The following is a 24,523-nucleotide window of genomic DNA, read 5'->3' as shown; positions in this document are numbered from 1 at the left end:
AGCTGACCAAAAACAACAAAAATCCCGATGCTAATTGCTTAATTTAAATGCTCTTTTATTAAACTTATTTTTACATTTTTTTTTGTCTTCACAGTTGACAGCTGCGCAGTGCGTAGTAAACAAATATTTGCGTTGATAACAGCCAGCGGCGCCGTATCAAAATGATATCAGGCCAGACAAGTGCCACACTACCAGACCCACTTGTAGCAGGTGATAATGGCAGCGGGAATAACAGGAGTTCAGCAATGCGAGCAGTCAGCCAGCTGCCTGACAATGTTTTCAAAGAGAGTGAAAACGCGAGAGACGTTGACACAAAGTGTACACAAATATTTTTATTATGCAGTTATCAGTTGATTAAATATGAATTACACATACAAACACACACAGAGAGAGAGAGAGAGAGAAACACAAACACAAGTGTCATATGATAAGCGCCAGCACAGGCAAAAACATATTTCAAATACAGGGTGCTGCGTTCATTAGGACAAAACAGAGGTTGGACTTAAGGCAATGCCAACAATGAGAAAAGAACAAATAAACAAAAAAACAGAGCAGAATGTGTTTAGTTTCGGGCTTAAACATGTGTGCAGCAGTAGCAGCTACTGTGTGTGGTTAAGATATAAATATTTAGAGTAGCTTAGAGTTCTATAAAGACTTTTTTCAAATAGTTGTTATAGCTCTTCACTAGTATAGAATGCATCTATTTTTTTTTAAATTTTTTTATAATTTAATTCATAATTTTTTGCTTCTAACTATTAGGCACATACTCTCTATATATCAACTTTAATCTTAGAGATATTATTACGTTTTATGTTTTATTAATTTTAATTTTATTATTATACAAATTCATAATACTTTGGCATTAATTTTACTATCAAATCTTTCCATGCCAATAAAAGTCTTTATGTGATATAAAAAGTGAAGTCTTCAAGCTCACATTACTGGCATATTCTTCATATTCTTCGACAAACTTAATTATTAATATAAAATTAATGTATTTTATTAAAATTGTAAATATATTGCTTAACAAGTAAAAGTGCTCTAGTCGGAAATAGCCGACAAGCAGATACACTGAACCCTGTGAAAAGCCGCTGTATAATATTTCACGTCTCTAGCTCAAGAATATATATCATTTATGCGCTCTGTCAAGCATTTTTCTGCCCCCCAAAATCATTCTACACTGAATTTCCATTATTAATAGGTTGTAATGTAATGGGAGCTAGCATTTCAATAAAGATAATACTGTACTCGATGCCTAACTCATTGCAAGCTCCTTTTCGCATAAATGTTTAACAGAAATATATCAGATATGATACCTCGGTAAATTCAGCAAACTTAATATTTAGAATAAATTTTCTCTATCATTCCCAGTTGTAACAGCATTTGTATGGCTAGCTTTAATTCTTTATGAATTACCATATCTTAAAGTCTGCATAGCATAGATTCAAGAAACAATCTTCGTATACTTAATATTTCATAGAGCATATCGAATGTTATTCTATGATTACTTCACTTCATCTACCAATAGTGCAGTGTTATTGGTTATACTTTCTATATATGTTTAATAAATTATATCAAGACTCAATGCTTGCGCAATTTTCTTTAGCCAATTTCAATTTCCATGAACTTTACGATTGAACTCTATAAATATACATATAATCTATATATATGTACACATATGCCTATATATATATTTGCTATATATCAACAATATTGTTTATTCCGAGTGTAAACTGTAGCTACACGTTGTTATGAGTTTTACTTACCCAATAAAATCTTTGATAAAACAATAAACCTTAAATAAACCGCGATCATTATTCAGTAAATAGTCGGGCTGTATGACGGAAGCGGTCATAAGGCCAATGTTCGATTGTTGTTGCTGTTGCTGCTGTTGTTGCTGCAGCATTGTTGCTGAACTGCTGCTGCTGCTGCTGCTGCTACTGCAACTGTTGCTGCTAGCCGCCATTTTGTGGGCTAACGACGCAGCCATTTTGTAAATTTAACATGCATGTTAGCAGTTGCTGTCATTTATTCTGTTGTTGTTTTTAGCTGTTGTTTATTGTTATTGTTGTTATTGTATTTGTTGTTGTTGTTGTGTTAGCCGTGCACTTTACATATTGCAACTGTTAACCGTAAGGGAAGAAATTGTTTACGTTTCAAATGAAAACACGAAAACAAAAACCAAAAACAGAAGCGAAAATTCAATTACAAAGCAATTGCCAACAGTTTCAATCAATGGAAAATTGTACCAAAAAATTTGCCAATTTCATATCGAGCAGGTGGGCGTGTGTGTGTGTGTCTGTGTGTGTATATGTGTGTGTGTTGATAGGCATTGCATGCTTCATAATCAGAGACATTTATTCATATGAGCCAAGCAGTTAATTAACATTCCGTTTGCCTCGTTGCGCGGCTATCATAAATTACACAGATAGAGAAAGAGAAAGAGAGAGAGGGAGAAAGAACGAGTGTAAGCGCAGTAGATAGTAGCGTGTAAGCACTGTCTGCGACACCACTGTAATACACTCGCATCCTTCAAAATTGCATAAGCTTGAGCTCAATGCCTAGAACACACGCAGCTGAATCGTCGCGCTGAGCTTTTAAGCTTAAGTTTACGTCTGCTGTAGAGCTTTTTAAGCAAAAAGTACGCAACTGCAAATGCATTAATTTCTCTCGCTATAGAATATATAATCATCATCGTGGAAACTTGATAGAAATATATTAAAATGATATAAAAATTATATTTATATTATATCAGAAATCAATGCATATCTACATAAAGTGCGTCAAATTTTGTCAGTATGGAACGTAAGCTTATAAAAAGACTAGATAAGATAGAAACTATATGTTTAATGACGTGGGCTTCACTGTATAGCAACATATAAGAAATAAGCAAATGAAGCTTAAAATTGAAAATAGACAGATCAACGCTCAGTAGACTTTCAAACTAATTAAAAAAAAAATATATACAGTTTCTCTTGAAGCATCCTACTATAGCCACTACACACACTGACAAGCAGACAGACAGAAATATGTTGATTATTTTCTAAAAACTTGGTCGTTAGTCAGGCAGGCAGTGAGAGTGAGGCAGTTGGCAACAAATGGCGCACACGTTGACAGTTTGGTTTTGGAATTATGACAGCTGGGCTGTCAAGTGCCACGCCCCCTCATCTCTGTGCGACTTTTACAAGTGTAAAACACAACAAGCAACAAGCACGAGCTAAATGAAAACGATGTTGCCGCCATGATAAGGCGAGCGGCCAACACCAAAAATATAAAAAAAAAACACTAAAGAAAACATTGAAAAAGAAAAATTGTGTTTACAACGAAATTAATTAACATATTTAATTAAGGCAGCAACAAGCCGAAGCACACGTGCTTTAGATGCAAAATTAAATCAACGAGAGAATGTAAAACCAAAAAAATATATATATAAAAATATAATAAAATAAATATATATATAAAAGAGCGCGTGAAAGGTCGAAGTTTTGATACCCTTAGAGAAATTGTGGCTTAGTAGAAATTTTATTTGAAATTTTATTAACAAGTGATTGTTGCAAGAGTTCTTTTTATCTATTGCTAGATATATAAATGTATTTAAATGAGTTTTAGTCTCTTTGAATTAGTTAAGGAATTTTTTGTTATGAGTCATTTCCCAAGTAAAGCTTTCTGCTATTTAGAAGGATAACGATTATATTTTTATAGAAAATAGGGAACTGAACTATGTATCAACTTTTGAGAAGATATACATAACATAGTTTAAAGATCTAGCTTTATAGAATTATAGTTTATAAAAGATCTTGAGAATAAGGAATATCTATGTTTACTAATTCTTATATGATGTATACATATCTAAGTATAAAGAATGGGTATTCTAATAAAATATTTTAATACGGATATAGTGCAACGATCTGAGACGTTGTGTGACATATTTGATGAATTATTTGAAATGCCCTAAAGAGTGTACAAAATCATTTACATACACAGATTATTATGGGGTGGGAGTATAGAACTGAAGGCAAGGCCAAAGTTGGCCCACTTGATGTGTATAGAGGAGCGGCAGGCAGGTGCTTTGTGGTCACTTATTAGACAGTCGAGATTTTCAAATTTTAGGGCCCTTTTTAATGAACGTTGAACGTTGAACGACGACCCTGACTTTGACTTTGACCAAAAACAAGTCACGTTCTGAGTGTGTGGGCACTTGACGTAGCATTTGAGTGTGCGAGTGCGAGTGTGTATGTGTGTGTGTGTGTTAGGGTAGGGTTGTCAAGTGCACGACAAGCACCAGAGTTGTTAAGGCAAGAGACCTTGGACAACAGCGCGCACAAACACAGCCTTACAGCCTCACTCGGCACTCAATTGAAAATGAAAATGAAAATGAGCTTTGGCGCCCAACGTGGGACGAAGATCCTGCCATGTAAATGTATTCATATAAAGCAAATCTCTATTCAAATGGAATGCACAATACAAAATACAAAATACAAAATGTGTATGTGTATATATGTGAAATGCTGCTGCTGCCAAGGCTGCTCGCCCACACAAGGCTTTGGGCCAAAGGCAGCTCAAATTAAGAATTTCATATATACTCTATGTACATAAGAAGGAAATGTCAGTTTTGACAAGGATAACCGTACTTAGCATAAGAATCGTGGCTGACTTAGATGTGTATATTTATACATGCTGAAGAAGCAGCAGTAGCTGAAAGACTCAATGGAAAGTTTGCTTGGATTTATGCAACAGTTAGTAAGCACAGCAGACAAACTAACTATATAAATTCATTTATTAATAAAAGCTGTTAAATTTAATGGAGTAGTTCAGGCTTAGAAATATTTCTTTTATTTATTTTCGAGCTTTAATATATTTTTAAAACTTGAATATTTTTGAGAATATCATGTTTAGTATGAATACTTTTTGATTTGGAAATTAGATTGCTTTAGAGTTTTTATAATACCGGAATTTGCACTTTTAAAGAAATGTTTTTTTGAAAATGTATGCAACAGGCAGCAGAAGGCTTGGAAGACCAAATCAAGTATATATTTATATATATATTGAAATATATTTATATTATATTTTTATTGAAATATTTGTATAAAATAGACATGGAACAGTAGTTCTGCGCAGGGTTCAGGCATCTCTAAGTCGAACACTCCCTATTAGAATCGTCTGACTTGCTCTATGCGATTTTTCTTCTTATAAGCAATTAGTCAAGGCATAAAATAGAAATAACTCTGGTAGCATTTTGTTATAACTTAGCTAAGTAAAATTTCAACTCTGAATTTCAAGACTTGTGCACAAAGGCCCAATCCATTTAACAAAAACGTTTTGATAACTTAGATAACTAAGAGTTTATCTTAAGACATTTAAATTTGCATTAGTTTAATTGATTGTTAGAAATCTAAAAGCTTTTCTTGAACATGAAAGCTCCTCACACAACGATAAAGCACATGAAAGCTTTTAATTTGATTGCTACTTTTAATTCTTAATACTTTTCCTTAACGCACAGCTAGCGTCTGCTGGCTTAACTACCCCAATAAGAGATGAATGAATGGCAAAAGTAGTTTTCCCCCTCGCAAAAGACATTATTGCTCAAGTTATATTTCTATTCAGAAGCTACGCATAATTTTCGCATAATAGACAAAAATAGCGCAAATTGTCAAAGGACTGGCAAATATACAAAACGTATATGTGTAGATGAGAGCAATAAACGCATTGAAGCGTAAAATTTATGCACATCATAAAGGAGCCCAAAAGCACGAAGCAAAAATCAAGGCGTTGAAAGCGCGCATTAAATGTGAATAACGAAATTATGCAAACTACAAGCAGCAGCAGCAGCGGCAGTAGTAGTAGAGTATCTATGTGAACAGTATTCGTATCTGTGTGTGTGCGTGTATATGTGCTACGCGTCATTGCGCTGTGCCACAATATAGCAGCAAGGGCGCTGCCAAAGGACTCGTCAACGTTCTAAAAGCGCATTGCTGCAACAACACAAAAGAGAGCAAAGCGCAAAAAAAAGATTCCAAGAAAATAGGAAAAAATTTCGCAGCAGCAAGCGCAACCTTGACCTGAATATGTTGCATGTGGCATGTAGCATGTGGCAAGTGGGCGGCAGCTGCAAGTTGGCTGCCACAAAGGAAATGTGAGACAACCAAAACGGCGCACATGTTGGCATTTGAGTTAAGTTCTTTGTTGCAACAAGAAGAGGCAGCCACAGACGCAGTGGCAGCTCCAAATTTACATCTTTTTTTCTTTTTGCTCTAGCCCAGCAGCGGCACGTACATTTCGTTTTTATGGAACATTATTAGAGTTTATTGCTACCAATAGCAGCAGCGGCAGCTGCCACAACCCCACATGGGGCATGCTCGCTAAAGATCTCTTATCAAATTTCACTTTTCAATGCGAGTGCTAAGCTACAAGAAATTTAATACATTTTTTCTTTTAGCTTTGTGGCACGTTGCGTATGAGCAATAAATAACTGCACAGCATATAAAAGATTTTAATGTGACCCAAATAGTTCGAGGCCAACTCGATATTTTCAACGTTTGCAGCCATGTGCAGTGCAACAAGCATATGTAGTTTTCGTTAAATTGGTTTATAGACCGGAAGATTGGAACACAAAAGTTATATATTTTGAAACACTTTACAAATGACAGCAAATGAGGCCATTATTACTAGGAGTATGTGTGAGTTGGTATAATATTAAACAGGGTTTAGATATCAGCTGAATAATGCTCATTAGGGTTTCAATCAGTTTTAATTTATTGGTATTTTTGAAAGCTAAATACAATGTGAGAATAGCCTAAAGTTAAGCTTAAATGAAAGCTTGCACTGTAAGCTTCTGAAAGCAGCATAAACGTTGTTAGAATAACTTTAAGTGAAACTTCATTAAAAGCTTGAACTTAAAACTTAACTGAAGTTATTCAAATTTAGTTTTTTCATCAACTTATTTCAATCTGGAAGCTGCAATTTTTTTAATTTACTACAACTTCAAAAGTCACTAAATAAACTACATTGAAAAAAGCTCTTCTTTTACTAGAATTCTTAAATTCCATTAATAACAATGGTTAAAAGTCTAAGAAAGTCATGAAGCAGTTGCCTAATTGCTATATTGCTTAGGTTATACATCTCTACTCTATATATATCTACTCTATATATAATAAACATATGTTTATATAATACTTTTATAATATTTTTATATAATATATTATACATAATAATCTAACTTTCTTCTTTACTGCATAAGCTTGCCTAAGATATAAGTTTAAGACCATAAAGCGCACACAACTAACACACCCAACGTTTAATTAACTCTAACCTATAATGTAAACTCTAGAATTCTTTCCAGAAATCTTTAAGGCAGCCAATCGATACGATTTGCAAGTCAATAAATATCAATTGATGCCTTTCTAACCGCTGTCCACGGCCCCCTCCCATAGCCAAATTTATCGCTTAATCCACTCAAAAGAAACCGCTGCGAGTCGATTAATTTCATAAAGTTCCACACAACTGACGCAAATGCGAACAGATATATACTCGTCTACAGATATATGTATATATGCAGGCAAAAAGTCGTGTCTTCTTAATGGGCCGCTGGGCCATTAGTTAAATTAACGTGTGGCGCAATCTTATGGCAGATGTTAGAGATCTACCTCAAGGGACGTGGCCGGCCAATAGCCTATCATCAAAGTGGGTAGCTCAATAGCAACAACAAATATCGACAACAACAATTGAAAAATGTCTATAATAAATGCCGAAATTATCAGCATAGCAAAATCTCAAATTCATTTTCCAAAATGCCAAAACAGGCAAACAGCAAAACCCGCAACAATAAAATTGCATTCAAGCGAAAAGCAATAACTAAGTGAACAACTACAAAATACCCTGTGTATGTATATACAAACGTGTTAAATAGAGAAGCAGGCTTTAGATATATAAAGAAAATTTTGATCATAACTCATTTTTCCATATGGCAGCTATAAGATATATTTCATAGTCATGGAATAGTTAGAAATTGTAAGTAATGAAATAGTATGTTTATAGCTGTTGTATATGGGTAATTGTTGATAGTATGTTTATAGCTGTTGTATATGGGTAATTGTTGAGGTAGCTAAGAGCCACTGCATACTCAGTTTCATAGCTCCAGCTTTTGTGTTTGCCTATTCGATTAACTTGAAGGTAAATTTCTATTACCCCGAATACATACTTAATCTCAGTTTAAATTAGCCTATCTTAAAGAGTTTCATTTTAGTTTACAGGGCATTAAGAATTAGCAACATTTTTGCTTTTGGCCAAATCATCATAATGATCATAATGATCATGAAAAGCTAATGTTTAAATTGACATTTGAGTTATTCTCTATGGCTGTTATTCCAGCTGGCAATTTTTATATTTTTTTTCTGTGTAGGGGTGTGTTGACTTAGGTTGAGGTCACCCTGCCTGAATGCTACGAAATGTGGTCAGAGTTATAAAAATATTGCGTATACGCAGCGTCAAACAAAGGAAGCCCAAAAAGGGGTTGCTCGCAATCTGTTGTTGTTGTTGTTGTCGTCGTTGTTGTTTTTGGCAACGAAAATCCACAATGTGGAACTGAATGAAATAAACTTCAACAATCAAGTGAGCATTGCGTAATCGAAAACGAAGCCATGAAAGATGACAATGTCGACGTCGACGACGACGATGACAACGACTACGACCGTACTGCAAGACAATGTATTTCAATATATACCCTGTATGGGGTATATAAAGGGAGAAAAGTTATATATGTCTGTATGTATGTATACACAATATTCTCTCTAATAGACTCATGTAGAAGACATACCTATCAACAGTTGGTTGATTAACTCTGCCTGTATAGATAGTAGCAACAAATTTTTATATTATATAAATTATGCAATAAAACAATTTTCAATTTCAACTTATTCGATAAACTAAGACATATTATAGATATATTTTGCAGGGTATTTCATAGTCGAGAAGCGCAAGCACACATGTTTAACTTATGCAAAACAAAAATAGAATAAGAAAGCCTAGCTGAATGAATGAACAGCAACACAGAGAGTAGAAAGAGAGAGAGAGCGAGAGAGAGGGAGAGAGACACAATCAATAGAATTGAGCAAAATCAATGGACAATTCAGGTAATACGAGTAAGAATTGTTGATTTAAATGCTGCTTCGAGAGGCATGTTGCACAGTTCAATTGATGCAACGACCCTGACGTACCTGTATCGTACTATATATATATACTATGTATCTGCATATATATATATATATGCAGATCCAAATCCAAACAAGTTCAAGCGAAATTATTGGAAAAGCAATTTGATGAGGCGACTCAGAGTGGGGTTTATCGCGAGCTATGCAAAAGGCCATTTGATTGACGAAGGCTATTTCGGACGTTAAGGACACCCACACAACATGACATTGGACTATTGTTTCTCTTCTTTGCTGCTCTACTAGTGACTTTTGACTGGCTTTATCTAGCAGGAAGACGTTGCCAAAGCATCGACCTTGGGCGCGTGTTTATAGATAAACCTCGCATGCTCTACCAGAGTTTATCTATATGAATTAATTTCGGGGGTAGTTTGTGTGGGGGCGTGCTCATATGTTGACTTTTATGGGTTCTGCCAAACATGTTAATGATAGCACTTACAACTAGGGGAACTGAACTAGTTTGCTTTTGGGTATACAAAGGAATTGTAGTAGGAATCATCGATTTTTGGGAGTAAAAACTGCTAAACGCACAGTTATACAGCTGTTTCAGTAATTGGTTTGGGAACTTGTTCAATATGACAAAATAATTCAGTTTAATAAGGGAAAAATTAATAAATAATTGTGCTGAATACGTCTATCTATGTAGAGCAGAAGTTTTGACTTTAGTACATTAGTACAAATTAAATTTTATTTATTTTTATTTTTAATTTTTGTTTATTTATTTTTTTTATACCTTTTTTTATAAATTTTATTTCAATTATTTGTATTCTTCTTTTATTCAATCATAATAATTTTTATCTCTTTTTTCCTGTTTTTGAAATGTATTTTTTCCAAATTGTTTTTGTTGAATATATTATATATTATATTTAATTATAGTTCCAAGAAGTTAACTGATTTCGAAGTTTTATATTTTGATGTACAAATATATATAAATTCGATTTAAAACTTTCCATTAACTAGTTATGCTTAAATCAATTAATTCCCAGCTAAATATCAGCAAATACCTATGGTAATACTATTTCTAACTTGATATGTTATAAAGTTGCATTGAGTATCACTTAACAAGCATTTAACAACTTTGTTTGAACCTTGAACAAAGTCGATGTCAATTTAAAAAATACCAGAATAAGTAGCTCGCAAATGAGCTGCAATTAAAATTCCTAGCTAGACCTTCAGCTAAATCACTTTCACTTTGACCTTACAAACTGTTATATAACACTAAAAAGTCTCCCTGAAAATAAAACTATTAAAATAGAGCGCATGCGTAGCCTTGAATAGTCCTTTTTTTTATATACAAATTGCATATGAATGTAGAGAGATTAAGGATTAAAGATAGGAATGTTATGTCGAGGTTCAATGTTCATAAATATGTTTCAGAATTTTGTCAAACAAACAATTCAAAATCGAAACAAAAACTTTAATTTCGAACAATAAAAATGAATTTTCGTTACCTTTTAATAAATATATTTCCGTTATTAAAGGCAATTTCTAGATTGTTTTTGTTTTCCATGAATGAAATTTTTGTTGCTTGTTCCACACGACGAACGGAAATAGAAACGAATAGGCGAAATAGGCGCGAAACAGTTAGAGAACTGCTAAAATAACTGTAATGTGAGGGGTGGGGGAGCGGAGTTGTATGTGTGTTTGAAAGATTATATGGAGCAAAAGGGAAGCACAAGAGGGAGCTGGCTGTGCACGCACGTTTAATTACTGCAACACACACAAACACACACGCACACTGAGCAAGAATGTGTGTGTATGAGAGCGAGAGTGAGAGCGAGAGCGCGCGAAGAGCGAACGCGTGAGAGTAGAAACGGACGCCTGGTCGAGTTTTAGGGCTGAGACGTTTGCTAATGAATTTTGATTACGCTTTGTACGTTTAATAATATTAACAAAAAATTGCACAGCTCTAATTAATTTAATCTTATTTAATTTAAATTTTTTGTTGTAATTTTATGTAACACAAATTACTTTGCACTTTGCTTTTTATATTTATTTTATTTTTATTTTTTGATTTGATGTAAGCAACTGCGTTGCACACTTGCGAAGTCCGACGAAGACTGACGATGGCAGCGACGACAACTTCCGCATTTGCCACCAATACCAATGAAAAAACGCTCACACACACACGGGCGAGCTGCTACTGCTGCTTGCTGCAGGGGCGCGAGATAAGACGCGGCAGCGTTAACTAGCGAATTTTTTGTTATTCACGCTATTTTAAATACAAATATATATTTATCTATAATTTATTTTTCACTTATTCGCATAGAATTGCTTTGCCTCTGTTTTGTGCTTATGTGTGTGTTGTTTGTTGGTTAGAAAGAAGCCAAAGTGTAGATTGACAGCCGCAGCAGCACTCTGAGGGTAGCTTTTTTGTGTTTTACCCGTTTGGCGCGTTCATCGGTCATGCAGATGAGCGCAAGCAGCAGCAACACACACACAAACAAACACAGTCATTCTCTCGCTCTCTCTGGCTGCAAGTTCATTTCTGCCACGTGAGCGTGAACGTGAGAGCGGGAGCGTGAGCGCGCGCAAAAGTTTATGTTGCAATTGCTTTTGATTAGGCAAAAGCGCCCAGGCAATGTGCGTGTGCATGTCTCTGTGTATGTGTTTGTGTCTGTGTGGGTGGTTGCCCGTACCCAAGCAGCGCCGCACACACACACTAATTAGCCCATGCTACTGGGCCGCGCTATCCCGCGCGTATACATACATAAATACAGAGAGCACATTAAATGGTTTATAATACATACACACATGATATGTGCTACTGCTGCAAAAGGCGCCTGCGCATATGTTTAGCATAAATACAAATACAAGCAAATGGCTGGGTCATCGCTGCTAAACAAGTGGTGAGCTCTGGTAAGGTGAAGTGTGTTGTATTTGTGGTGAACTCGCAGCAATCACAACAATAGACAGACAACTAGCGAACGAGCCAGAGAGTGAGAGACTGTTTATGTGTGCGTGTGGTAACTGCTGCCTTGCAGAAATGAACGCTGCACACGCTTTGAATTGAGAGAGAGTGAGAGCAGCGGATTATTACTCTCTCGCGCTCATTGTCCTAATTTTGATTGGGTCGTTGTCGATGGTTCGCTGACTGTCTAACTAATTACGCCAATTTATAAATAATCAACGAGGCGTACAATTTTAAGGTCCTTGTGCGAGGACCACTAACAAAAAGAAATGACAAAACAAATAATAAATGTAAATATTTAATCACAGCCACTGCGCTCTGAGGCTCTGTCTAATCAATGTCGCAAGCCAGCCATGAGTTAAATTATTGTTGCGAAGGACAACACGAAATAACGGCACAGCCAGGCTAAGGACACTTGTACACTTGTCTGCTTCTTCATCTTTTTACTTGAGGGAACTATGTTAATTGCATGTGTTTCCTTGCATCTGCTGCTCTCCCTTCTTTACCCCTCTCTCAGTATCTCTGTGTTTCTCTTTCCCCTGTCTCTCTCTTTCTCTCTCTCTCTCTCTGTCTCTGTCTCTCGCTGTTGGCAGAACTGGCACATGACCTACATAGGTCGCAAAACATAAACAAAAGAAAGTGTACAGAATGTTCGGACAGTTGGACAATTGGTTGAGCACTTTAATCAGTTATATTTGCATATGGTAAGAATATATGGGAGTTTTTATTTGATATAAATGAATGCCAAAACATTTCAATTAAGGGAAAGATAGACAAGCAAAAGATACTTTAAAAAAGGTTCGAACTTAGATCGACAAATAAGGCTATTTCCTATCATAAATATAAGTATATATATTATTTTATATACACTTTGACACATAAGTGCTAAGTCTCCCCATTCTTGTCTATATAATCAAAACTTGTTACTTACAGTACATATATATATAAATATATTTATTTATAACCACATGAATCACAAACATACCTGCAATGAAAAGAGTATAGAAATAGATTTAATAACCACACCAATTAAAAAGTTTTTTAATTAAGCCTATTAATTTATTATTGTTGTACAAAAAAACCTCTCAATATACCACTGACTTGATATGATCATATATTTAATATATTTATTTATTTTGTATTATGGCTCATACAATATTTTTAGCACAATTAACCAATTTCTGAAGTAGCTGCAGACATATAACAAATTTTTTATAACTCAAGAGCTATGATAAGATTAGTTATGGATCGTTGGTGTTTGGGGTCTTTCTTAATGGCAGGCATATTGAACAAAGAGAGGGAGAGAAAGAGAGAGAGGGAAAATCAAACACAAAAACAGGTTGACTGTAATTTTCCATATGGCCCTCATAGTGTATTACAATCGAACCAGTTCTGTAAAAGGTCGAACAGATAAGCGTTTCATCAATGGAAAAATTTCCATGAAGTTTTACAAAATATATATTTATATATAGAAGTGTACTTTGGGTGCATATTATGTATATATAGATACTACATCTGAAAACACTTTTGAATAACCTTAACCTTTTCAAAACTACATGAATTTCTGACATATACAAAAACCTCCAGTTTAATTTTGGAATTTTAGGCTATTGTACATTCTAGGAAAATCTTTCTATTAAATTTGTTGTATTTAAATGATCATTTTTGGAACATCTTTTCTGGGCGATTTAGATGAATTCTCCAATACCCATTCAAAATTTCCAAGTCTTTGAAAAATCTGCCATATAGACTGATTCAAATCAGTGTTAGCTGTTTTTTATTTTCTGTTAGGGGATTACCAACAAAAAACTTTATTATCGTTAGCTACCATTTTTGAAGCGCCTCTCTCCGCGATTCACTGGCAGCTTTTACATTTGTGTTGGGTGGTAAGTCAAAGCTCAGCTTCTCACTGATAAGTGCTGTTCTTAAAGCTTCGATTAGTTCTGTTAGAATTGTGCTTGCTCATGCGAAATGCAACAAAGTGCAAAAAACAACAATTGCCCTGGGGTCAATGAAATAAAACGCAATTGCTGTACCCTCCTCCAGCTACAGCTATAGCTCCAGATTCAGTTGCAAAGGTAAGCGGAATTATAAGCACTGCCGGCAGAGAGCGAAAGAGCGTGTAACGAGAGAGCAGTAATAGCACTGATCGGAGCGCAAAGCGCAGAAAAGACAACGCTGAGTGCTGAACGAGAGAGGCTGATTGACGATTACCAACAAGCTCACAAACACACACATACACACACACAAGAAGGCAAACAAACCGGCGATGCGAAGCAAAGCAAAGCAAAAGCAGTGAAGGCAGCAGACACGCGAAACGGTTAGCCATTCAGTGTGACAGTGAACGTCGTACGGTCGTTGTGTTATGGCAGCAGACGCAACAGAAGCAAAAAATAAGCAACAGCAGCAGCAACAACAAGCGACAGTAATAGTTGTGTAGAAAAACAACAAACTGCATTTAAACTGTGTGACAATAGCAACAACATCAGCGTAAACAACAACTACCACTACGAATACAAGCGGCAACAAGTTGTCCACCACCTGAGATCTATATTCAACACATCAAAAAAGATAGAATAAAGAGCAAAGAGGAAGCAGCAACTACAGCGCAAATATGTTTGAGGTGGCCTGCCTAATGTTCATTTGCCCTTGGCTCATCATCGTCTTGCTCATGTTCATCGCCATGACCGTTCTATAAACAACAACTGCAGCTGAAGAGAATTTGAGTGGTGAGCGCTTAATATAGAGAAAAAAAAATAGGGCACACTTGCCAAAAGCAGCAGCAAATGAATGTTTCAACACTTTTGGCAGTGTGCCCGTTCGTTGCTTCACTTGGTTCATTGATGCTTGATTCCTATGCAAAGGCAAAACAAAAATGTAAAACATAAAAAAAAAAGAAAAAACAACCTCTTTGATTTAGCCAAAGTGGTTTGAATTGTGATTTTAATTGTAAACGTAATTATAAGTGTAATTATATGTAAAAACATTTTTACCTACATATATATGGAGCTACACATACATACATAATCGACATATGTATCTAATGTATATTATAATTACTTAAGCTATTTTATACGCAAAATAAATGTTGTGAACAAATATAAACAAAGAGTTTAACTTTTTAAAGGAATTATATATGATCATTTTTTAAAAAGAGTGTTGAATAGTGATAAGTGATTCAATGAGATTAACAACCAATCAATTAAAGCACAAAACCCAATTTTAATTATCAAGAAAATAATAAAAATTTACTTTGTTTAAAAAAAATCAAAAAATACATCAATTATTTTAAAATAATTTTTGTTTTATTCGGCGACTTTTTAGACGATAACAAAACACGTTTTGCAACTGACAAAAATAAAAAATAAAATGTTTTCTTGTTTCAGTTTTTTTTTTTTTTACTTTAACAATTTCAGCTTGAGGCCAGGCCTCAAAAATACCATTAATTATTTATAATATATTTATAAAATGGCAGAAACAATAATATATTCTGATATCGCTTTAATAAAAAGCTTCTTTTTTATTCGAAACGAATACTTTCGTTAAAAGTAATCTGACTAACAAGGCGCAAAGTCCACATTCGAGTTACATTTACCAATCTATAAACAAGTTCTTCAATCAAACAAACGACAAAAAGTCTACGGGCTTATCTCTAATTGCTCTATCTATACAAATGATAAGTATAATTATCAATGGTGAATGTCGAAATTGTTGATAAAAGAACAAGTAAAAGAAATGTTCATGGTAAACCTTTAGGCAAGCCTCACTGTAGCAACAAATTGCATGCGTTTGCTTTTTAGTGAAACATTTTTAATTTCCAAGAATTAAACACGAACAAAACAAAACGAAAAAAGCTGTGAAAAGAAACATCTTAAGCATAAATCCAAATAACGCCCACGCTAATATTTATTTAGGATGCTTTATAAGGAGGAGGGAGGCGTGGGAAGCTAGGGTGGGTGAGTGCGTTGAGGCCTACGCGATTTCCAAAAAGAATAAATCATCTTTAAAGAACACAGATTGAAAATTATTTCAGAATTATATATATATATATATATATATATATATATATATATATATATATATATATATATATATTCTGAATATGTGTACAGATACATACACATTTATCTATATGAATAGAAAATAATTATATTTGTATTTAAATATATATATCTACACATGTCTTTCATCCAGCCAAAGCAAACTTCGGAATTGTTGCACCGATTGGGAATTATATATATGAATAATTAATTCTCTATCATATATCATATACTATATACCATATATCTATTTTCAATAAACATATTTATATATATAGAGCATTTTGAACCATATATTTTATATACATATACCAAATATCCCTTTGATACATTTTCTTATTAATATCTATTTTTTAACGACATGTTTAAAGACTAAAAAGTTTAGATACTGCTCAGATACCATTGCAAATTTTAGTTTAATTTGGTGCATTAGTTCAGTCATTTGCTAATTTTTTGCACTAGTTCATTGAGTTCAACAGTTCATGAACAATACAATTTAGTAGCTTAGAGACAGTTGAATGGCTCGAAAGAACACTTCGTTCAGCTGAACCGCTTTCAATGTCTGCAAAATATCACGAAAATATTGAAAGTTGAGTTAACTAGTCGCATAACTAGTATTAGTCTTTGAGTAACGTAGTTGAAGCGCATTTTGATTAGGGTATTCCCTATAGCATATCCAATAAACAGTTGAAGAGCTCAAAAGAACGAATCCATTTGGTCAGGGCATATATATATATATATATATGTAATATACTCCTATCAAATAGTATATTTTTTTTGGGCGTTGCCACCTGTTGATAATTGCAATTGTCATTTGGCTGTGTTTCTGTGTCTCGCAGGCATTGTTAATCAACCTCAATCACAATTTTTGCAGCTTTAGCTGACGAAAGTGAAAGTTGTGGACAAAATATGATTACAGATATGCATATATACACACATATATATATATATATATATATATATATATATATATATATATATATATATATATATATATATATATATATATAAAGTGTGTATATTTTGCATGCAGCATGGTAATTTTTATTTTTTTTCTGCCCAGGTCTGCGTTGCGACGTGTCAATGACAAAGTTAAACCGAATTGAAATTAATTATGTAAAACAACCAAAAAAAAAAAAAATAAAAGCAAAAGAAATAAAAACATAAAAATCAACAACAAAACAAGTTTTTTATGCATGTAAAGCGTTGCCAGACCATTAAAAACCAACAGATTAATTAAAGTCGTTAAAGCAAAAGCAAAAACAAGAAACAAAATTAAAATCAAAATAAATGCAACTTGGTTTTATTTTTACTCGCGCTTTGTAAATCAAGAAATTGTATACATTTATCATTATTGAAAATAAACAAAGCGAATTTTAAGTTATATTTTAGGGGCGTGGCAATTGGTTTTTATGCGCCTTTGTTGACTTTGCCATATTGACTTTGTTTGGGGCATGTTAATTATGCTAATTGGTAAGCGGCGCAGCGAAGGACAGCTGGAAAAGTTACTAAAAATATACGATTTTAAAATTGAAATTACAATAAAAAGGTTTTTAACTGGGATTGTATTTGAAGGCATATTTAGTTGAGCTTATGTAAAAGTTTCGATCTTAAGTTGATTTTGAACTGAATCTAGACTGCAGAGGACCTATATAATAGATTATCTAATTTAGCTTATCTTTTTTTGAGAAACGTATTATAAATATTTGCTTAACTTGTACGGCACAATAGTTGATCTGCATTGCAGAACACGCTTGATGACACGTTTTGTATAATAAGTCTCAAAAATTTCAGTTTAATTACATTTAATGTGCTCTTTGTAATTGTTGCCTCATTAATTTTCAACTATCTTCAAGTGTTCCATATTTATTAAACAAATATTATGCACAGATTTGACTTTTATTTATTATGCACAGATTGACTAAATAATTAAATATGCGCTGATTAAATTATGTGTCGTATATGTGTTTGCATTTACAGCTTTCTATAGGTCTAATTCTTCTTCTTCTTCAACTTAACAGTACAGAGCCAAAACCAAATGCAGTTACAAAATGTTGATGCATTAAAAGACAACAAGAAAAACCCTGCGAGCAATGCTCTAAAATGCATTTTCATTAAAATGCAGTCACGCAACAGCAGTAACAAGAACAACAGCAACAACAACAATAACAACAAATAGATGCCTGTAAATGCATTCCGAGAAATTGTTGACCCCAAGGCGAGTCGCAAAATCGCGTGTCTCAACTATTTAGCGAGGTATTATGCGAAAGGGGAGTTTTGGCTGCACAGTAGATACACGACTAGGCTGGCAGTGCAATCACCTTCAGGTTTTTTAGTAGGTTAGCAGGACCTTTCATTGTTGCCATTGTTGTTGTTACAAATTTGGAATGTTTACATTTTTCATGAGGTTTGTTCGCTTTGCTTACTTTTTCTTTTGTGCAATTGTCGTAATGGGCACTACGAACTTATAGTTCCGGTCGAATAACAACAACTCGCAAATGCAAATGCGCATTTGACTGCAAGATGCAGAGAGTGAGAGAGGGAGAGGGAGACACGGACAGAGACTGGGCGGAAGAGACCTACTAAGAGCAGTTCATTGCTCCAGTTGCGCCGAAAAAAAAAACTAAGGCAATATTTTCAAATGAACCGTCATAACAAAATGTGGAATATAAAGGCGTAGTATAGACTTAAATATACCCTAACTTATTTGCATACAAAAGAGTTCTATGAAAAGCCAGCTTTTCTCTTGTAGAAACTTTTAAAAAAAAGTCGAAAAATTATTTGGGAGCATTATATAGTCAGGTAGAACCTTAGCCATTTTTTTTATAAATTTGTACTAACTGTATAGTGTACATTCTAGTTTTTATCACAATATATATATGGGCAACAATTGATTAAGTTCCAAATGATAAAATTAATTTTTGTATATTGAATAAGCACGAAGCTTTTATTGTAAATAGAACTCTTAGCATACTTTAAGGCTGAACTGTGCTATAAATTATTCGACATTCTGTCTATATAGCTTAAATCATATATTTATGATCGCAAATATCTCACTGGCACAGTCGTTAGCTTTTCTGCCACATGCCACATAAAGTTGCAGCCACTTTGTTTGCATTCAAGTTGGAAATCATTTCATTTACGTTTGTGCACAGAAAGCCGCAGGCTGACAGGCAGGCAGCTAGGCACAGGCACAGGCACAGGCCTTGCTCGCTACAGTGGCTGCTGCTGTTTAGCAATTCGCACATAATTAAATTGAAACGGGCAAAGCGGGAAGAAGAAGCAGCGACAAAACAATCATAAAATCTAATTGCAACTAATAAAGTTTTTGCTGTTGCGGCATTTGGCTTTGAAGTTGCAACCATTTGCCTGACGCTTGTTGCACAGTCACACAGTTGCACTTGCAACGGAACTCGAGTCAACTGCAACTTGGCTATGTAATTAGGCCAAAATGGGCGGTGCATGCTTTTTCTCTATCCAAATGCAGCATGTTTTTCAGGCTATACTGAATAAGTTATGCAGCAAACAAAAGAGAAGCTTTACCTATTTGGAAATACAAAATTATTTGTGGTAAATACTTTTTTTTTTGCTATTGTGCAACACTGTAAAAATGCCATTGAAAAATGTCTGGCAAAAGTTGTAATTTAACATATATTTTTAAGCGTTTTTTTCTCTTTCCTTTTCAACAGGAATTTCTCAGCGAGTGCATTCAATATTCGGCTTTCCTGATTCCACTATAATTGATATAAATTACGCTGAATTTAGCATTATTTTTGTTCGCTTCACTTTTGCTGGTTTTCGTTTTGTTTTTGATTTCGCAAGCAGAAATTGCATGTCTCAACCCCCGATCTGCAACTGCGACTGCATTTGTGTTTCATAAGAATTATGCAAAGCGGCAAAGAAAAGCGTAGAAATGTGAGCAAAATCGTTTCGATATCCTGTAAATAAATGGGTAACAGTGATAGTTTACTCAACAATTTGTATATTGAGAAGAGGGAAGAGATTCAATTCCAAAAATCATTTTAGTTATTTTTTGCAAAATCGATAAATATCGAAAAGGTTTCAGAGCATATATCATAGATTATTAGACTATAGGTGTGAGTACTTTCTGTGGCACAAAAGAATAGTTTCCGTTGATGCACAAGAACTCTTTGAGTTTTGAGTTTTCACTAAAATCGATATGTATCGAAAATATTTCTTGATTATATTACGCAGAGTTTAAGAGCTTCAGACATTAGTTTTGGTAAATTTTAGTACAAAATATATTGACTTCCATTTTAATCTGCTTATTAATTAAAATAATCTGTGCTCTACGTATACTTTATTGATTATTGGTCTATCGAAAACTGCAACAATAAGTTAGTAAACAGCAATGTGCATGTGAATTAGTGGAACGGCAATCAAAGATTTTCATTACAGGGTATTCCCTAGTCAGTCACTCTCAGCTAGACTTGTCTAATTTGCTTTCTTTTGCGTTTTTAGCCGAGTCGCCAAACTGTCTACGCCTCTATTCGACATATTAGCCACGTCTGCAGACGTCAATGGACAGAGAGGGGGCCCTAGGGCAGCCCTAGAGGTCTCTATGGGGTCTGTAGACTCCCCGAGTTGCGTCCTGGTCACAAGCTAAAAAGCGAACCACCTGAAACCCGATGCCATAATGAACTTAAGCGCTCTGCAAATGTTTTCTGTTTTCTATATATCGTTTTTCAACTTATTTTTGGCCTCTCTGCTTGAATTTGGCTTTGTTTGTAGCAGCTAATGAAGCGCACGCCATGTGCTAAGAGCTTTGGTTTATTTTTACTGCCCAGCCAACATAAAACAAAGCAACAAACACCCCGCCCACTGCTGTTCTAGGGGGTGTAAAGAGAGACCCAGTCATGGGGTCGTTTTCTTGTTTTCTTTTTTGGCCAGGCTCATTAGCTTGGCCAAATAAACGTCCAACCAGAATGTGCTGCAAATTGTTTTTGCACATCATATACAACAACGAGTATATAGGTATATGTATGTCCATGTATGTATATATGCATCTGACTCTAGGTAAACATTCGCCACGTGGATAGCAAAACGTAATTAAATGTTGGACTCAGTGTGAACAAAGGGTCAACAAAAGAGTTGGCCTCAAAAATAAAATCGTTTTGCCAGACTCGTGACTCTTGACTTTGGGGCGCAAAGTTTAATTTACATGGCTTTATATATTGACTCTGTGGCTATATAAGAACATTAATTAGTATAACTGTAAATGTATGTGTGAATTGGGTAGCTAGAGCAGGCGTGTGATAAACTGATCTATTTGGTATGCCAATTAAGTTATTGGCAGAATTTTTATATATTTTTCATTTTTAATAGTTTAATATTATTTCAATTTTAGTAATTTTTTATATTATATAATTATTATTCAAGTTTATTTTTTATTTATATATTTGGCTTGAAATTGTTATATTTAAAATATATGTTTTTATTTTATAATTTTTTTAAAATTATTTTTCTATTTATATAATTTTTTAATTTTTTTTTATATTTTTATTTTTTAATAGATTATTTTTATATACATTTTGTATACTATATGGCAAATAGTTATACATATATATATACTCTAAAAGCTCTCCACCTCATCTTATATATAGCCATTAAAATTCTAATCAAAATTCACTAGAGAATACTTTACTCAAGCTATTAAAAAAATAATTTAATAAATGTATTCCAACTACAAGCTAAGCAATTAAATATGACCTTTGAGCGTGTTTCATTATTAAATCAGACATTAAAAACCTAAGCCAGAAACAAAGACAAGAAACAAAGTTCAGTTTCGATTAATAAAAGTTTATATAATATATACATAACTATATATATAAGAAATATATGACTAATACAAATTACAGCAATTAATAAAATTAATTGGCCTTAGAAACTCAGCTTTATCAACATGCATATGGTCACGCCCACATGCATCAAACAGAAGCTTAAATTGCGAGGAATGCTGCAATAACTGTTTTGCCTAGCAAAGCTCAGGGCAGTGAAAGTTGACAGCTGAAAGTTGAAAGGTTTAACTAAAAGCCACATACTAAAGAAGTGAATATTCAAAGGGTTAGATACAGTATGACTCAATGGCATTGAATTTCAAGCCTTTCCGCTATTCCAACTGCCAGTAAAACGTTTACGAATATGCCAGTATAACATAGATAAAATTTTGATTTTTAGCAGCCAGTAAAATGTTAACAAACGAGATAAAATAGTATATATAAAAATAGTTTATAAAAGATATACATTAATATAAATCTACAAGTTTAGTTATTTAAAAATATTCTATTGGATGAACTCATGAAGGTCCGATATATCTACAACTTTCCTTGCTCCACTCGCTCAATTGCTAAATAATGGAATTGCAATGCAATAATAATAATAAAATTGCTTTGCACCCGCACTGCTCGAAGCCGAGTCGCACGTGTCGCTAGTTAGTGAAAACTCAGATGATGAAAATTGCCCCGCAGGCTGCGAACTATATCCACTAAGTGTGGGCATCTACTAGGGGCAGAGTTTGCTACATTTATTGGCAGTTTAACTGGCAGCCATTAAAATGCAATTTACAACGCCAGCCAGTGTAAGCTGTATCTTTATCTGTAAGCTGTGTATCTGTATCTGTAAGCGTGTATCTGTTCACGCTGTGGAAATTAACAATTCCCCCTCTTTCTGCTGTCGTTGTGTCCCTTCGTAAACAACGATTCGTGCCAGACAATGTGGCGTCGCAGTTGACTTTTCTTGTCGTTACATTGTGGTTGTTGTACCCTGTAACTATTGACAATCGATAAGTGAAGGGTATGCAACTGATGTTCAATTGTAGGTAACAGGTGGAACGAGGTTTAATCCCTTGACAGATGTGTAAGACAGAATTAGTTTTACTTGTTAACAATAAAAATAGATTTGTAGATAAATCGATAAATATCGATTGCAAATCTCGCTCTTTTATATCTTTTGAAATATAGAAAAATAGTTTTGTTGTAATAACTTCCGAGTTTATAGCTAATCTCTTATATTTTGGCGATAAATTCAGCTTTTGGCAAAAATCGATAAATATGTTTTTTAAAATATGCGTTGTAGAAAATATTATAGATAAAATTTTTATACTTCTGGTTTGATAGTTTTTTCATTTTCTTATTTTTTGGTCTAAATCGATATATATCGATTAATGGATTTTTTAATTTCTACAGCCCAGCTAGTTCTGATAAACTATATAACTATATAAGTTGAAGATGTCTTCCAGCTGTATGCTCTTTCTCTTACTCTATCTCTCTCTCTCTCTCTCTCTTTCCTACTTAGTTCCTCTCGCTTTGAATCTCTTTCTTCATATTCATGCCTCAGTTTGTTCATATTTCATGTCATTTGCTGATAATACAGGATATCAATCAGTCTCACTTCACTCTTAACTTCTCTCGCTTTTCTCCCTCGCTTCGTCTTTCCTTGTCTTAATACCTAATGTAATCACATCGATTTGCTAGTTTCACATCTTGTTCTTTTGTCTTGGCTTCACCCATTTCCTGGTCGTGGTTCCTTGTTTATGCTATATTATAGTTCATTAACTGTCTGACTGTATGACAATTGTAAAGAGCGCCAAATGTGGGTGTGTATTTAATGCTATGCAATGCTGTCAGGGGCTAGTCAACTAACGCTGCCAACTCCTAATTATACAAATTACAGCGATACGACATGGTTTTTTTTTTGCTTTATAAAAAGTCGTTTTACAAGCTTCGTCACGTTTGAGAAATCTGAACGTTGATTTTGACATTGATTGATAGCCAGATGATTATAATTTTGATATATACTTTGATTATTATTATTATAGGCTTTGTGACCGGACTGATAACTCGTATTGCAAAAGTTTACATTTACAAATTAGTTATGAAACAACAAAATAATAGGTTGCCTTGGAAGTGATTAAGTGTAAAGTTTTGTTGTTTTAGATCAACTTGATTCTAGAACAGATGGAATCTGTTTCAACTTTCTAACAGCTCAAATAGTTTCTTTTAAATAATTAGACTTCACTTACCAAAATCCTAGTCTTAGCATAAATCAAATTCATTTAAAAAGTTCACATACCTGCAACGAAAGAGAATATTTAAAAAATTACTAAAATATTTTTCAAGTGCTTGAAAAAGTATTTGAAATATGACAAAAAGCTTTCAAAAATGTGCAAAAACAATCAAAATAGTTCAATAGAGAGTCGAGTACTATATATGTGTCTATTTATTAATATGTATGCATGCAAAGTGCTCAAAGGTAAATGTTAGAACAATGACGAATATCGATAGGCATTAATTTGTCACGAACTCATGACAGCAGACGCCGACAAAAAGCTGATGACTCGACTCTGAGCG

At 34.1% G+C, this 24,523-nt stretch overlaps 1 protein-coding gene and 1 long non-coding RNA gene across 2 annotated transcripts in view; one reads left to right on the top strand and one right to left on the bottom strand.

The window, feature by feature from the left end:
• Positions 1-24,523, bottom strand: part of LOC111591966 (protein bunched, class 2/F/G isoform) — a 122,711-nt gene that overhangs the window by 60,095 nt on the left and 38,093 nt on the right. The window lies entirely within an intron of this gene.
• On the top strand, positions 13,707-14,508 carry LOC111591957. The gene is made up of 2 exons (XR_002750912.2): positions 13,707-14,000; positions 14,056-14,508. It is a non-coding gene; the product is annotated as an uncharacterized LOC111591957 (long non-coding RNA).

This window comes from Drosophila hydei, unplaced genomic scaffold (assembly GCF_003285905.1).
Source record: "Drosophila hydei strain 15085-1641.00,03,60 unplaced genomic scaffold, DhydRS2 tig00000172-arrow-pilon, whole genome shotgun sequence".
Lineage (NCBI taxonomy): Eukaryota > Metazoa > Arthropoda > Insecta > Diptera > Drosophilidae > Drosophila > Drosophila hydei.
Note: the sequence above shows the minus strand (reverse complement) of the source record. Positions and strands in the feature narration are given on the sequence as shown.